This window comes from Arvicanthis niloticus, chromosome 12 (assembly GCF_011762505.2).
Source record: "Arvicanthis niloticus isolate mArvNil1 chromosome 12, mArvNil1.pat.X, whole genome shotgun sequence".
In the NCBI taxonomy this organism is placed as follows: domain Eukaryota; kingdom Metazoa; phylum Chordata; class Mammalia; order Rodentia; family Muridae; genus Arvicanthis; species Arvicanthis niloticus.
The window spans coordinates 10,178,782-10,183,628 of record NC_047669.1 but is presented as its reverse complement, the minus strand read 5'-3'; positions in this window follow the sequence as shown (position 1 = coordinate 10,183,628).

Sequence of the window (4,847 nt, the reverse complement as noted above, 5' to 3'; positions counted from 1 at the left end):
ATCAGAGTGTTCAAGGACAGATTCCTACTCCAGAGAGTGGCTTCCCTGGATATAGGGTAATGATAATTTATCCAGCTAGAAGTAAGCTGTTCTAGAAGTTGACACGATGTAGTAAGAAACTTCTCACCTAAAAGTTCAGACTCTTAGCTTAGTAGTTGTATTTCTGAGAATCTAAAACAAGAGAGTTTATATGTAACCATCGTCTTTGTCCTTTTGATTATAAGATCAAAAGACGTGGTAAACTTTCCAACTGATCAACAGGGCTAGTGATAGCTCAGATAATAAAGGTCTTTATCCCACCCCTGGAACTCAGGAGAGAACCAATTTCACAAAGTTGTCCTCTGACTTCCACACCCCCCCCCCCCCAACACACAAACACACTAATACTAATAATAAGATCAACAATATGGGAAGATTGAAGGAAGCCAAGCAGATCCCTACAGTGGAGCGTTAGGTAGAAACTTAAAGGCATCATTGTTTTTGTTTTTTTTTTTGGTTTTTCGAGACAGGGTTTCTCTGTGTAGCCCTGGCTGTCCTGGAACTCACTCTATAGACCAGGCTGGCCTCGAACTCAGAAATCCACCTGCGTCTGCCTCCCAAGTGCTGGGATTAAAGGCGTGCGCCACCACCACCAGGCTAAAGGCATCATTGTAAGTAGTGTTTTGTGTGTGTGTGTGTGTGTGTGTGTGTGTGTGTGTGTGTGTGTGTGTTTTCTTCTTTGGGACCATGAAAGGTAGCCTGGTCCCCAGTTGAACTAAGGCTTGAAGCCCCCCAAACCCTGAAGGGACAGTAGGCACTACTCCTGTTCCAGGCACCAGGTCCCTGTCACTAGCCGCAGCCCCCTATAGATTTGTGGCCACCAGTCACATAAGGGCAATGCCCCAAGCCCCTCCACAGGTAGAGGATATGATCTGTGGTCAAGTAAGCTTAAGACAGATCTCTATTTTAATGAGGTACGTAAAGGCCTGGAGGCTTAGCCAATAAACTTTCTTTCCCTGACATTCCCTCCTGAAAAAGGTATTTAACCTCAGGCCCACTCTGAGAAGTGGGGTATGGTTTTATTCATCCACTTTCTGCCATGACAATAAATGCCTGAAAACCATAGACTGCCTCTTTTCATTGGATCCACCATAGAACTATGGAGAAGGCTTTCGCCTATAGAACCCCCAAATAGTCTCCTGTAGAAGGCCTCTCTGTGCTCCCAACCATGACCAAGACCAAGCCAAGCCAAACCTGTAGCCATCAAGCTATGGATTCTCTCCCAGGGGACCAGCTGCAGCTCCCTCTCCCCGCCTCCCACCGCTAGATCCAGCCTGCGGGGTGGGGTGTGTGTGTCCCCCACTTCGTGCTCAGCTCTTCTGAAGCTTCCAGCGTCTCCTGATGTCCAAGAGCCTGAGATCCAGATGGCCTCAGTCTCCTTGCAGGCCCAGGGACCCTGAGCCAGCTCCTGTTGGCCTGCACCTCAGACTGTGCTTCCCCACCCCCGGAACAGTGTTCCCTGGGGTTTCCCTATAGTCCAACACCCGCCCAGTGACAGTGTGGGGTTAGCACAGTCACTTCCCGCCTCCCAGAGCTGCCGAGCGGACGCTGGACCCATAACTCTACAGTGACTTCTGCCTTAGTATTCAATAGAGAGCAGATCATGAAAATGAATACACTTATAAGTGAGTACATACCATGTACATGCCCTTTGGGGTCTGGGTTACTGCCCCGGCCCGCAGGGATTCAACGAGACCCTAGGGAAGGGGGCAAAAGAATGAAAAGACAAGAGACACAAGGAAGAAGCACCAGTCTGAATGTCTGATCTAATGCTTAAATTTTATTGTTCAGGCTGCTGTTATAAAGGCAAGCAGGGTCATCCCATAATTGCAGAGTTCTCTAAGCCCACAAGAATTCCTAGCCCAAATTACTTATCTAAATATTTTCTCACAAGCAAGAAGGCAATTAAAACATTTATCAGCTTGAGTTGCTTATCTGATTAATATTTTCTCCCTGGCAGAAGGGCAATAAATAAAGTATTCCTTAACTCAGACTGTTTACTCAACTGACATTTGCTCTCAGGCAGAAGGGGGTCTTGGCTCCCAGCAGGTTACCTCACTCAGATGTGTCCTGCCTTCAAGATGTGCAGGGACAAAAATAGATCAGATTGAGGGAATGGCTAATCAATGACTGCCCCAAATTGAGACCCATCCCAAGGGCAAGCACCAATCTCTGACACTATTAATGATACTCTGTTATGCTTGCAGACAGAAGCCTAGCATAACTGTCCTCTGAGAGGCTCCACCCAGCAGCCAATAGAAAGAGATGCAGAGGTCCACAATCAAACATTAGATGGACTTCTGGGTATCATGTTGAAGGGTTGGGGGGAAGAATTGAGGGACCCAAAGAGGACAGGGACTCCACAGAAAGACCAACAGAGTTAACTAACTTGGACCCTTGGGGCTTTTAGAGACTGAACCACCAACCAGGGAGGGACCATCAGCTGGACCTAGGTCCCCACACATGTGGCAGATATATAGCTTGGTCTTCATGTGGGTGCACCAATAACTAGAGCAGGGGCTGTCTTTGAACCTGTAGCCTGCATGTGGATCCCATTCCCCTAATTGGGCTGCCTTTTCTGGCCTCAGTGGGAGAGGATGTACCTAGTCTTTCAGTGACTTGATGTGTGTATAAGGTATACCCATGGGGGCAGGGGGAGGGATTCCTTTTCTCAGAGGAGAAGGGGATGGCAGAATGAGGGAAGGATTTGTGTGAAGGGACTAGGAGCAGAGAAGCAGCTGAATTGGGTTGTAAAATGAATAACTAAAGAAATTAATGGGGAAAATTGTATGCAGTGATTTTTGTCTGAGAAAGTATAAAAACTAAGAATGAAAATAAAGTGACCATGTAGTCCTTTTCTGTCTCATCCAGTGTGCATGTTTCTCTCTGTGTGCCTGACTTACTTACTTTCTTTCTTTCTTTCTTTCTTTCTTTCTTTCTTTCTTTCTTTCATTCATTTTTCCTTCCTTCCTTCTTGCCTTCCTTCCTTCCTTCCTTCCTTCCTTCCTTCCTTCCTTCCTTCCTTCTTTTCCTTTTCCTCTGGCTCATAAAGAGTAAATAACAAACTTGCCTGGCCAGCAGGAGGTCCCTGAGTCAGAGAATAGAGCCTAAATAACTGCTTCATTTCTTAATCCGCAGCTGCCATCAGCAGGCTTGAATTGCCAGAAGCTACCAATTTTCAACTCCGGAATAGTAAGAGAGAAATTGCCAAAAGTCATCATCTTCCCTCCCCCATCCCCACACCCCACTACAAGCCTCACTGCCTTCCTCAGCTAGCCCTCAGCAACGCCCCTGTTCTTATTGCCTTATGCTGAGTCCTAACAAGAGAACTGTCAGCCTTGTCTTGCTCATGATTTTAAGGAAATTGCTTTAACGTTTTCCTCCATGTAGCACAATCCTGCTCCTGGACTGGGTTGAGATGCATTTGTTCCAAAGCAGTCTTTTTTTTTTTTTTTTTTTTTTTTTTTTTTGACGGGGTTTCCCCATGCACCCCTGGCTGGCCTGGAACTTGCTTTGTAGACCAGCAGGATGGCTTCATACTCACAAACTTCCCCTCTGCCCCCCCAAACCCCACCCTGAGTGCTGAATGAAAGCTATGTGTTATCCTCTCTTGGCTTTTTATTAAGGGATATTGGTTATTGCTCTGTGATGGGTTAGGTTAGAGAACCAGAGGGAATCAGCATGAGGGCTCTATCTGTGGAGGAACTGGTGTTCCAGGAAGGTCCTGGAATGTGGGGACTGAGTGCTGGAGGAAAGTGGGGATATCTTTTTGTGGAGAGAGTGCTTGTTTAACTTAGGTTCTCAGAAGGTAGGCATGTGTATGCTGGTGTGTGTGTGTATCCAAGTGTGTATGTGTATGCAGCTGTGTGTATGCAGGTGTGTGTATGCAGGTGTGTATGCAGGTGTATGTGTATGCATGTATGTGTGTGTGTGTGTGTGCAGATGTGTGTGTATGTAGGTGTGTGTGTGTGTGCAGGTGTGTGTGTACTCAGGAATGTGTGTATGTGTGTGTGTAGAGTGTGTGTATGTATGCAGGTGTGTGTGTATGCAGGGGTGTGTGTGTTCATGCAGGTATGTATTTATGTGTGTATACAGGCATCTGTATGTGCACACGAGCACCTGCTCATGACCCTACTTCCACACATTCATTTTGAGGAAAGGGTTCTCTGCGTAGCCCTGGCTGTCCTAGAACTTTCTCTTTAGGTCAAGCTAGCCTCAAACTCAAAGACTTACCTGCCCCTATCTCCCAGGGACTGGTATTAAGGTCCAGTACCACCATTCCTAGCTTTTTTTTTTTTTTTTTTTTAAGACACTCTTTCTTTCTGTATCCCAGGCTATGCTTGAACTCTTAAACACACGATACAACCCAGGCTAACCTCAAACTCTCTGTAATCCTGATGTCCCAGTCTCCCCAGTGCTGGGATAACAAGTATATGGTACCCTGGTCACTGAGTACTTTCTGATAATAAGATGTTGGTAGACATCATATCGACATAGATTATTTTCTAGTTGGGTAACTACTCAGATTCAGAAACACTGGTAAACCAGTGTAACTATTCCTAACATTGGCTCCGTGAGCACGAGAGGGAGCAGAAAGAGCAGGTTCTTAGATCCTGCAGAAGGGAGACTCCCCAAGCCTCCCTGTGGTGCCTGTGCTCTCCCTGTGGGAAGGAAGTCCCATCTAAGAAATCCTGTCTACCTTAGAGAGAATGTTCCAGAGAGGGACTACAAGCCTCTGTGGCCAAACTCAAGCTTTGGAGGCAGCTTCAATTCACTACAAGACAGGAATAGCTGAAAGGAGACCACTG